This window comes from Anopheles nili, chromosome 2 (assembly GCF_943737925.1).
Source record: "Anopheles nili chromosome 2, idAnoNiliSN_F5_01, whole genome shotgun sequence".
Taxonomy (NCBI): Eukaryota; Metazoa; Arthropoda; class Insecta; order Diptera; family Culicidae; genus Anopheles; species Anopheles nili.
In genome coordinates this window covers 77,943,177-77,956,347 of record NC_071291.1, presented here as the reverse complement: position 1 = coordinate 77,956,347, position 13,171 = coordinate 77,943,177, and the positions used below count along the sequence as shown (strand labels likewise).

The 13,171-nt window shown below is 37.4% G+C and overlaps 1 protein-coding gene across 1 annotated transcript in view; it reads right to left on the bottom strand.

Annotated features, from left to right (window-relative positions):
• The window catches only part of LOC128731581 (protein pangolin, isoforms A/H/I/S-like), a 49,525-nt gene that overhangs the window by 30,893 nt on the left and 5,461 nt on the right, over positions 1-13,171 (bottom strand). The gene's annotated exons all lie outside the window — the stretch shown is intronic.

The following is a 13,171-nucleotide window of genomic DNA, read 5'->3' as shown; positions in this document are numbered from 1 at the left end:
GGTTTCTGGTATCAGAGAAAATGATAGCGGAAGTTTAAAATAACAGGTATTAAAATTGTCATCCTTGTTTTCCTGCTATGTTTGCAACATTGATTCCAATATGGTCAAACATTTGAACCAGCACATAATAATTCATGTAATGTTTTGAGAACGACAACACCTTTTGTGTGACACAATTGCTGCACTTAGCACGTTTTTAGTATCCAAATGTCGGATACATAGAATAAAGTAAGGGTGTTAAAACCCTTACCAAAAATTAATTTATCCAAAGCGTTTTATTATTTTTCCCATATCGCTTTTTTCTAGTACATCTTTAAACTATTTGTTGAAACAGTTCAATTTCTTAGCTTTACGCAGCTACATTTGTATGTTTTATATTTTTCACAGATTCTTACTATTTTTTAAAAATGTACTATGAGTAAATTGTCGAAAAGTACTTCATAATTGCTCTGGTGTATTGGGATCGGTAGGATTTGGCAGGATGTGTTTTTTTAGTGTTCCTATTATAACGGAAAAAGGCAGTGAAGACTCAGATGTCGTTGGTGTCGTCGATTTTGATAAAGTTCCCAAAAATTCATTTATTTGTTAGTTTCGCGCTTCGCACTGGCACACATTCTCGAAATATCACTTCTCTCAATGATACTGGGAACGTGTGGTCTTAGCCGTCGAAGTCGAAGTATGTAAGACGAGTTATGAAAAGATTGCAACTCCATTTGAAAGCGGGCACAACAGTATAATGTAGCACGGCTTACTGAACTTTGCGAAACACATGGAATGGCCACGAACGGGGTTCTCTATATGTGTGGGAGTTTTACTGTGCTAACTTACTTACTGTGTGTTTGTGTGTGTGCGCGTCGAGATGTCCTTTTTTTCTTTTCATAATACGACTGTTCTTTTTTTACAATTTCCCCACCCCTATCCAGTTTTACCCGTTACCTTCCACCAGTTACCCTCCTATTTCCTGCTTGTCCCTATGGGCGGGCTCTGTGTCATGTACATTAGTCAGATTTTTACCCCATTGTAGTGCATACACAAGCTTTTCATTCATCCGCCTTCTGGCGGTGCGCAGGACGAGGCAAAGCGTTGGTGATGAGGCAAAGAGGAGGCTGCAGGCATACTGCTACTTGCCAGTACCAGCACTCCGTATCAAACTCATCCAACAAACCCCGAGGCCGCCCCGGCCTTCCCCTGGTTCAGTCGATAGAGCTCGTTATGCTGTAGCATAACCGTCCTTCGCTTCCTGCTGTTGCCGTCTACCGGTTTTTGCAATCGCTTCGATCCGAGTTGGTCCTAGAAGGCACTGAGGGAGCCGTGGAAAACCATACCAACCGTTCAACCTTGCACCCGCGTGCCCGCTGTATTCTGCACATCCCTTCAGTCGCTATTTGGTTCGCTTCAATTTCCAGTGCTCGACCCCACACTGCCACACGCTTCCGCCACAATCAGTAGCAGTGGCAGCAACAGCACCAGCAATGAATTCGTTTCGTTCAGCTCAGTTTCGCTCGGTTCGTAGATTGTTGCGCTTGCAAGATTTTAATCAATAATAGTAAATTGGAAAAAAGGAACTGCTCCTTTTACCACTTTCCACAGCCAACCGCTTTGCTTCACCGGCGGTACACGCGCTAAGCAACAAAGTAGGCGAAGCCGAGAGAAAAGTGAACCGCGCTGAGATGATTTGAGCAATAAGAAATATAGATTCGAATGAGCATGATACAATGATATAAGCGAAGTGCATCTAATGGTTTCGTTACAGATGCAAAAGAGGCCACTGGGAGGATGCAAATTATAAAGAGAGAGATGGAGATAGAGAGAGAGAGAGCGAAGAGAAAGAGAGAGTATGAAATTTTTCGTTTTCGGAGAATGGAAACATTTCTTCGAGAAGCTCACCTTTTGTAATGTATTGATCGATCGAGTTCATGGCATATGTATTCTTTTATTTGAGTTGGCTAGTGGCTGGCTATGCAGTATACTGCTACGAATATATATATATATATATATGTAAATATATATATATATATATATATATATATATATATATATATATATATATATATATATATATCTATATATATATATATATATATATATATATATATATATATATAAATATATATATATATATATATATATATATATATATATATATATATATATATATATATATATATATATATTCATATATATAAATATATATTCATATATATAAATATATATATATATATATATATATATATATATATATATATATATATATATACATATATATATATATATATATATATATATATATATATATATATATATATATATATATATATATATATATATATATATATGAATATATATATATATATATATATATATATATATATATATATATATATATATATATATATATATATATAAATTATCTACTAAACCACATGTCTTATCTCTTCTATTACGAAGGTACGAAGCAGATATATATCTTCCAAGCAGACTAGTCACTTTACATTTTCTAATCTGACGCAAGAGATAGTTCGATAGATTTGTATGTTTTACATTCCATCTGTGCCTTAAATAAATGTGATGGTGAGTTTCGAATGATATTTCCGCTCGTGATCTTATGCACAATTAGAAACGGGGAAGAACAGGAGGATACAGACAAGAGCCTCCGGGTTCCATATCACCCGCCTTCGAGTTCCTCTTGCTCATGACAGCAACAGTGCCATGGTAGAGACGAATATTCTTTATCCAAATATTTACAACATTAATCATGTAATAATTCACTCAGTCTCTTGCGATATAGTATCCAACGGGAGAGATTATCGATTCGAATCATACAGCATTGTGTAGTTGCCTTTCGCGTTGTGATGAAGTAGGATAAATTCGTATATTTAGTTTTTCTACACGAGATCAACAATTTCGCTATTTAGCGATATCCACACAACGAAATTCTGTTGAATAGTCGCTACGTCTCGGTTTGTAATCAACGATGAACTTTCCTCTCTCTCTGAGGAAATAAGTTAAGACATTAATAAATTCATAACATTGCATGTTTGCAGTATCGAAAATGTCTTCATCAAACAATTATGATGTTTCGAAATTATTAATCGATAATTATTCACTATCATACATAAGATTTAGTAGTAAATTTTCAAATTGTTGATATTTTAATACAGAATGTACGTGAGGAGTAAATACAAATGTAAGATAAATCAGCCCGTTGTATATTCGATCGTTTCTGCACTCGGAGTCAGAAATACAAATGTGTATCACATGCTACTTCCACTGCTATCCTAGCATTTTCCTAAATATTGTTTACATGCGACTGTGAAGCGTATGCAGCAGGAAACGAATCCAGTTGCTGCCGCAGATGTAAACAGAAAGGAAAATATCTACAAAACTCCAGGTGTACTGCTGGAGTTATGGGGCACGGAGCGATGAAGCTATCGGCTTGCATTATTGTGACTAATTGTGTTAACACCTTGCTTTCTGCCGAAGCTGCAGCATCCCCGTAGTGTACTCCCAGCAGCGTCGGTTTATCATGGCGCCTGTAGCACAAGTGTCATGATGACAGATCGGTCAACGGGACGAAGGCAGCGACGTGTTGGCGGAAGTGCAAATTTTTTAATCACTCACGCTTTGTTTGGCTTCGCCAGCACCTTACGGTATGAATGGATTCAGTCCTTTTGTTTCCTTTCGAGACACGAACAATGTTCTCCTGGAGGTGCCGCTCATTAATTGCGAACCAGTTCCATTTATCACTTTCCCTGCTTCTCGAAAAAGAATGCACATGGCTGCGCCACTTCTGGTTGTCGGGGCCTTTGGAATGGTTTTGTACGTTTTTTAGCGGCAAATGTTCTTCGAATTTATTCTACACACAGAGGAGATTAAAAAAGTATCAACGCAACGAGGGCTGAATCGCACCCCGCCGGGAGCGAGAGATATCATTCACGCACTTGTTTTCTAACAACTTTGGGAAGTACAAAACAATAGATACTGATTTTGTCATTTACTTTTCGCTTGCTCTGCGATGTTTCCCTTAACATCGGAATGTCCCGGATCTACCAATCAGACTTTTTTGATACACAAATACCTCTCCATCTCTTTTCGACGCACTTCACACTCTGTGGCAACGGAAATGCCCACGGAGAGTAAATGTGAGATTGCTCATAAAAAAAAATCACAACAAATTATGTTATTCAGCACAAGGCATGCACTCCACACGATCCACAACTACCGCTTCCGTGCTACAATACGAAAGAATTCCGGAAAGGTGCACCATTATCCGAAAGTGAATGGGTGATGAATTAAAGGAGCGCTAAGGGAAAATACCGAAAAAATGCAAATGATAGGCTTTAGTCCTTTATTGAATGCCATGCCAGTGAAATGGCATACCAAGCAACCAGCTCACTAAACAGACAAAAAGATGGAACGAAACAAAAGAAAAGTCAGTTTGTTACATTCTAGTTTCTGTCAGTGCCACAATGGTTTGCAAAAATGTTGTTTGCAACCCGAAGGGTGTTTTACTGCACATAGTAGGACAAAAAGCACCGCCGTTGCAGAGCCTATATTGTGATAGGGTAAACAAATTGATTATTCACCTATTAATAATAAATATTCTCATCTTTACAAAGTATTAGTGTTGTTTCAATCCAATAGGCACTAGGCGCCTCCATCAACTAATTATTTATTGCGGATTTTGAAGTACTTACTTTTTTTAGGTGAACTGGACACATCGTCAAGCACATCGTTTTGATTTTGACTAAGCTAGATGAAATGCCGATCAATAAACAAAAGTCGTTACATATCGCAGTGCGGTTACAGTGTTATTAAAGTGTACACCAGAGTTGAGTTATTTAAACTCATGAAAATTTCATTATATATATATATATATATATATATATATATATATATATATATATATATATATATATATATATATATATATATTCTAAATTTATCATGTCATTTCATAGCTTTGAGGACTTACCTTGGAATATATGTAAAGCATTTGTTTAGATAAAAGGTATCTTCTAACTGCTTTTAGCAAATTTGGCAATGCATCAAATGGGTATTTCCCTCAATTTCTCACCTTATACCGGGCATACTGGGTAGAGTCATGCTTTACCTTTATTTTTTTCTCTTTCTCAATATTCTCAAGACAATCAAAAAAGCATACGCTACAAATCGAGAATTTTTTCAATGATTACAATAACATGTACAGTGTTTTCTTCTAAATTGGTTTTACAGTTAACCATTTTTCTGTCCTTTTTGCATCGTTTCATTGCGAATTATTTTCGTCTATATTTCTTCTTGTATCCTGTTTTCATTGAATTTTTGTTGTATATATAGCTCTATTAATTTCACAAATAATTAATTATTTGTTCGCCTCGCTTCCATTATTTCTATTTCGATTTAACTTCTTTTAATTAAATTCTTCTTTCTTTTTCACTCACTGTTTTCTTTTTGCTAGACATTGTGCTACTCTAGAAAAGGGTTCCATTCTGTTCATTTCGATTTCCTCCATCTTAAAACCTTCAGTTGATTGACAAACATCCTTTGCTTTCCAGTGTACAGCTTTGGGGTTTTGAATATAAGTTTGAATTTTTACCAATTTAATGCTGTTTTATGACATGCAATTGAAATGGCACAATTTTGCTGCATATTTACATATCTCAGATTGACATTAGTTTTTCTGTTTCTAGTTGGTTTGGTGGTTGATGTTTTTTGTTTCATTTGCATGTTCAATGAAATTTTAGTTTCATCTATTACTGAACTCTACAATTCAGACCACAGTATTTCTTATCGTGAATCAATTTCTTAAGCTTTCACCCTGTTAGCTTTATAGCTGTACCATTGCATGCTTTTGCAATTACACTCACCCTGCATTTGTGTTGGCAAACGTGTCGTTCACCTTATGTTTTTTAAGCTCTAAAAAAATAGTTTACAAAAACTTCAAAAAAAGTTATTATTTAAAATAATTACTTTATGATAAATTCGATCGTTTTTGCCATAATTCAGCAGTAATCCATTGGGTTTACTTTCACTTTGGCATACATATTTTTGGCATCTGCTGTTTTTATTCCCATTTTTGAGTTAGTAGTATTATCAGAGAATCCTTCTCAGGACACATGTCGTTATTTACTGTTTATGTTTAATAACGAATATTTGTATGTTCGCAGCCGTACGCGTTCAATGCATCACGTTTTAAACAATGAATTATGCATAGTATTTGGTCGCATGCTTTGTCCGTTAGAGAAACATTCTAATCTTTATAGATAATGACATGACTATTCCATGTTCTCCTCGAATCTGTTTAAGATTTTCTGCTGGTATTTAATGACTATATCTTCTAATTTTTCAATCTACACTAGCTCACCATATATCGCGATGCCAGAGCAAAGCTTGCAGTGAGTTTCCCTGTATACCTAAACATAAGTCTCTCTCTCTTGATGGCTTCCAGAATGAGATGAAAGATAAAGCATAACATTGCAAACATACATGTATATTGTTCCTTAGGGATGTGTATGTCGGTTTAATTTACAACATCTTAGAAGAAGATCAAAATAGGAAATGAATGAAATATTCAAATCAATATATTATTGCACAAATTAATAATGATTAAAAAAAACTTTAAGATGCAGCTTCAACGTCTCAAGCCGTCGGTTCTCCATTGCTAGCACTTGGTAACAAGGGCAGGGCTCTATTTGAAATGCTTCACGATCAATTCGAACGATCGGTTTGTTTGAATGTTCTTGACTAGCAACAAATATAAAGCAAACGCTTAATGCAACATTTTTCTAGCTTGGCACAAATAAATCGTTTTTTCCCAATTGAATTGTTTGAAATACCTATTTTTGTTATTTGGTTAGGTAGAACGACGGTATTTTATTACTTTCGTATTCGTTTTGGTAAGAAACAAAAATCGCTTTTATTTTGAAATATCAAAATCTTCAAACTGCGTATTTTGGAATCAATCGATGGAAAATCGTAATATCTATAGTAAAATTAAGATGCAGAAGAAACAAAACTTTTCAAAAGAAGACATACTATATCTAGAAGCTGCAGCAACTTGCAAACAAGAACGGGGGGTGCAAAATATGTTACGCAAACAAGTTTTTATTTCATTCAGCTCGACAAGCAGCTCGCATCTTCAGAAGCTCGACGTTTCGGTTTGGTGGCTGATTTGATGCTATGAGTAAATACTCATTAAAAACTTGCTTCTTGATCAGCAGATGCCCGCTTGAGCTAGATGGAAGGTTTGGAAGGATGGAACACCGAATTGCATGCCAAGGAGGGAAGGCAGTGAACGGCGTGTTGATTCGCTTTATCATTCCTGCAAAGGATAGGCTTTTACCCCGTGGACAATTTTTGCCTGCAAACGGGTCGCTGAGCATACTTGTTACAATCCTGGCCAACCGACGCGGAGCGGAACAGATTGCAAAGCTGAACGGCAAACATCGACAGTATTGGCCTCACAACGGGCGTTCACTAACATCACTGGCGAAGGAAGAGCAGCCTCCTTTACATACAAGCACACGGCAAAAGCGGAAAACAAGCGATTGATTTGCGCAATTCTCTGCGAGAGGAGCACCGAACGTCTCTTGCTATATCGCTGAAAAATAGCTGACTATGGCATAAGTAAAGTGCGTTGGTTGTTTGCCACTTAACGGCCAGAGGAAAGTCAGGTATATAAAAATGTCAAAACCCACCAAACAGGAGCGACTGTTTAACAAAAAGGTACGAGAAATGTGTTGACACACGAGTGCTGATTATGCAGCAAGAGGCTCCTGTTGATACTGCCATGCGATTACCGACTGAACAGGCGAATGAAAAGTAGAAAAACATTCTCTTGGGACAACGAACCCGTCCGACCAAACCACCTGCAACACTCATCCTGGTACAAGGAAGAACAGTTGAGAGGATAATTAAATTTTATACATTCGTTCTTACTCAGGATTATTATCCGTCTTCCCACTGGATGCATTGTTTCGTGCATCCATCATCCTAATGTAAGCTGTTGCATTTCATAGCAATTGTAATCTTGTAATCATAGGTAGCAGTTTGTGCACGTTTCATTTCGTCCATTGTTTGATGACATCCGTTAGGCTAAATGGTTGGGTGATTTTAAGTAGCAGGAAGCGAGTTCCAGTATACTCTAATGGCGGTGAAAATAAATATGACTTGCACAGGCGTTATTTTTACTGCGTATTCCTGCTCAGATCATTGATGAATTCACAAGATGTGCAAGCCGACCAAGCGGCTTTGAAGTCAAACGTAATAAAAAAGTAATAAAGATGTATAACTAGCCCATGTGATCTAATACAAAAAAAAAAACATAAAATCTACTTTGAATCCGCTAAAATAAATTCCTTCTAATGAGAAGAGACGGATTTCTATACTGATGTTTATTTGCTTGGAGACATCATTGCTCCTGATCTATTGCCTGGTAGCGAATGCACCATGGAAACGCATTGAAGAAGGAAGTATGTATTTGTACGTATTCCTTTGTTTGAAATGAATGAGTGCACTACTTCTGAACCGCATTCCTCTGCGTCATTGAAAGAAAGGCAACCATGATCGATCGGTGGCCGAAGCTGGAGACATAATGTTTCGCTAATGCTTGCATAACGATTGTGGTATAACAGGTAGCACTCGCGCATCTGAGCTGATCGTGCGAATCATACAGGAACACGTTTTTCATGTGTTCATGCGACGAGACCGACTCGTTTCACTTTGGGCGATGAAAGCACATTTTGATGGCATGACAAGATGCGCGAGAAGTGGGGTCGCACGAAGTCAGCACGAATTTAAAATGCATTCAAACCATCCCTGCTCTCAAAACAGGGAGGGCGAAGTTCCATGTACGGTTACAGGTGTGAGTAAGCGTGTTTAGGTTTGGATGGTTGGCTTCACCGTAGCGTAGACGACTTTCTAGTGGCTCCCGTAAATACCACAGGCAAGTAAATAGCAGGTGCATTCGCCTACACAAATTGTCAGCAGTCAGTGCCCGACAGCGTATCAAGGCTTGCTTGAATGCGTTGCACACAGAACTGCTCTCCACGTTGCGCTGGGTCGTTACATGCTCTACTTCCTTGGCCAAACACCAGCGGTGGGTTATGTTTGTGGCGCTAGCTAGTTCTATCACATTCCTCATTCATTTCTCCTTACTTTATGTGCTGCTTCCACAGGATGCATTATTCGTTCGAGTTCGTCAAATTGCCAGTGAAGCGAAAATTTCTCCTACGAGAACGGTGGCATTGCCATTCTCCTTCTGCATCCACTACCTAGTTCCAACAACGTAGAAGCAGACTCTCAACACATTCGAACAAATATCCCTCTTTCAGTGCTCAACTCAGGGTAGAATATTTTAAAATCTGGTATATTCTCTCTCCGTTGAAGGCACCTTTTTTTACACGGCACGGTGGGATGAGATCGCAGTTGCAAATGGAAGGGGAGCGATGGTAATGATAGCATAATCATTATGATACCAGCACAAATAATGAGTGTTCGAACCTCGTCAGCATAACAGATCAAATGGTTGAGACTGAATGCGTGTAACTTTACCTACACTAAGGTCTAGATATATATTCAAATATCCGACAAAAATACACGTTTACGCACACACCAAGTTACGTACCATTTGTTTCCTTTCTAAGTATTAGAATGATCCTTTTGAATGGCCTTTTTTCCTTTCGAAGCTATTATTTGCCTAAACCATTAAAAAAAGGCTTCTGTCCAAATCGCTATTTCGCGCACACTTTTAAGGCATATGCCCTACGGACGGCACGTGACCGACTTGGAGTAGATGCCTAAGAGCGAGTACACGTGTTCTGCATCCGGTTTTGACATTTGTTATTGAAACCGGAAATTGCGAAGAAAGTAGGTGCTGAAAATAATTATATATGTATGAAAATGATATGAAAAATTCAGATGTAAACATTAGATTTTTCTTATTTTTTGCATGTTTGTTTGATATCTATTTTGTTTAATAAAAGCAATACAATAATTTTTCCAGTACTATGAAAAAAATCATGATTAGACATTTTCGTACAGAGACGCACGTTGCTGCATTAATGTGCAAAGGTAAATACTATACAAAGGAAAAAGAATTCCTTGGCATGAAAAGCCGATAATTGCTTGCACATTTATTTGTATTTATATTCAATCTCCACCAAGTCATGTTTAGTGATTGTTTAGAAAAACATCGAAGTGTTTAGAGCATAAAAACCGAAGGAACGAAAGTAAGAAACACTATCTCTGTTTAAGATTGGAAAAACGTTTGCCATTTACTGAAAAATGTCTTCGCTCCAATCATACACTGGGATTTGACATATGATTGAAGATTTTCACATTACCGTTAACTAAACATATAAGAAAAAAATTTAAGAACATGATGAAACCCCTTCTCAATCCGCACTTTATGTGTATCACTTCTGTTTAGACAAATTCGTTTTTATTGATGGAATAAACACAACAAGAAAACATTTTTTTTTGATTTTTGCTTTAGTGCACTTTCAAATTTTTCATGAAAAAGAAACGATGTAATAGATGTAATTTGATGTAAAGTAAGATGATGAGCGTCGTAGTATAAAACAAAGATTACGGTCCTTCAGCTTCATTATTATATTCGTCATAAAAGACATATATTCTTATACATAAAGTAAAATAAGAAATACCATTTATTTATGATTTAATTACTTGCATTTAAAACCTAATAACAGGATTTATGCCAAAAATAATAAGAGAGCATCTTTCAACCCAAAAAAATGTTGCAGTGGTCACCAAACACAAATTATGCTCAAAAAATAGAACTAATAAATATCGAAAAAATTTTCGCCTTTATATACCATTTTAAGGAGTTCGAATTCGACGCAGTTGGACGCAACGTGAGGCAGTTGAAAGGGCCACGAAACTGAAAACTATGATCGTCACGCCGTGTGCGTCCATACTTCATCTCTCCTCGTAATACATTTTATCCATCTAGAAGAGACAGGAGCAAAGTAGGTGGAGTCGTACCCGGTGAACATCACAACAGAACATTAATCTTTTTGTTTTTGTTTTGTTACGGTTATTTATACATCGAAAGGAGCACATAGATCGATGTTTGTTTGTTGAACTGTTTCCTTCCTTCTTTCCATCATTGTAACCTCTCGACGTAGCGCTCATTGCATTAGTTTCCCTCACAAGACGACATGGTGTTTTTCGTAGGCCTGGCCAACGAATCCTATCAGTCCGCAATCGATGCTCCACGTTGAATGTTGAACATTGTTGCGTTTGAAGATCCGATAGCCTTAAAGAACTAACGCTTCCGAACGTCGAATGATAGTAAATTTTCGTGGACGATGAAACGAGAAAATGCGAGTCTAATCAAAATTCCTATAATTCTCAAATATTATTATAATATAGTCCTAGCATTTCAACTAAGCATATTTTTTTTAATTGTCAAACAATGATCAATCGGACAATATGTTGATTAAAAAATCAATAATTTAATTAAAATTTTCTATATTCGTTATTCTTCGAGAAAACTTTGATTATGAAGTTATTACACACTCCGAAAAAATGATGATGAGATTAAATTTCCTTTTTTAACTGATACATTAACATTGATTGTGAATTTTGTTCACGCCGAACAGATGATTTATAAGCGTCCACAAAAAACTAGTCAATTACAGAGACACAAGAAAAGGATGAGACCCACTTTCTGTAGACCCACATTATATTAAAAAAAAACTTCTTAGGAAATTGGCGATTCAAAAAAAAATAGTGCTGTTTTCAATTTCTCTACCATCCATGTCATGTCCTCGAACTGAAACACGGGGACTTCTTATCCAATAGGGTTGCTGCAACACAACCTGCTATACGCAGAAATGGGAGAAACATCATGTTCTTATTGAACCAACCTAATGCCTGAAATAATTTTTGCTCCACACCCTTCAGATTCGCTCGCATCTATTATCCTTCGTCAACTCAACTCAATATAATGTGTTTCCTCCTTCCAGGGTTTGTTTTTCAACTTAAAAAAATCGAAAAAGTAACCAACAACAACCAGTGTTTTACCACACTTTGCTAGCATACCACCGATCCAGAACTTTGCGCAGTAAGAAGGATGCAAAAGATGCCGAGAAAACACGAATTAATCGTATTATATCAAAAATTTGGAAACTCGTATCCTTTACAATTATGTATTCTCGTTCTTCTTCTATACTCGACTAAGCTCGTTTCTTCACCAGGCCGACGGACGTGTGCTGCCACGAACGAAGTCACTTTGTACCAACTTGTTTTGGGCCACGTGTGTACATTGCCACCCACGACTTGAGCGTCTACACGCATGGCGGCTTTATTTTTGCCCCTCAGAAGCTCCACGGTGTTGCATAGATTTTAGTTGAGGACCAGCTGAACCATATCATCAGCCCATTTTCACGGAGAGTCATGCTTTCTGTTGTTTTTAGCCGTGTGAGGCACGCACGCAGAACACGCGTGGTGCCGCTTGCAAAAGCGTGAGCGGTGAATAACGTACGCCTTTGATAGCATGCCAAGCCTGCGGCGATGGTCATGACCTGGGAGATATTCGAGATAGGAAGGGAGAGACGAAAGACAGTACAAGAGATGAAGAGATAGAGAGTGGAAAGGAGAAATAGATACTGAGTAAAAGCGAAAGAATGAATGAAGAGTGGAGTATTGTTTACAATTCTATTTACATCTTTTTTCCTAGAAACCTCTTTTTTTTTCGCTCTTTCTTTCTCTCTCATTTTCGCCTTATCTTTCTATTTTCATTTTACTTATACAATTTCAAATGGCTGTATGTGGTCCTGTGCGTGCGAGATATCATGTGGTTGTTGGATGTTGCCGCTTTTGTTTGCCTTTTAATTGTAAATATGGCCCTGCCCTTCTCAATGGTGTATCCCTTCTCGAGGATACTTAGCGTACACGATTCGCGTATCACTGCTTATGCGCCCCGTGTAATCATTTAAAGATTAAACCCATCCCTAGAACCGCCCTGACGGCGTGAGGATTTTGATAACACTACAGCATAACAGAACGAGGGTGAAGCGTTTAGTCCCTGGGTATTGGACCAGGGAAAACACACCAACTATGTTTCGAATGGTAAGCAAAAATGATAGATTTTGCAAGTAAATTCATCCCACCGATAATACTTTGCAGTACACAGTTCTATGGATGC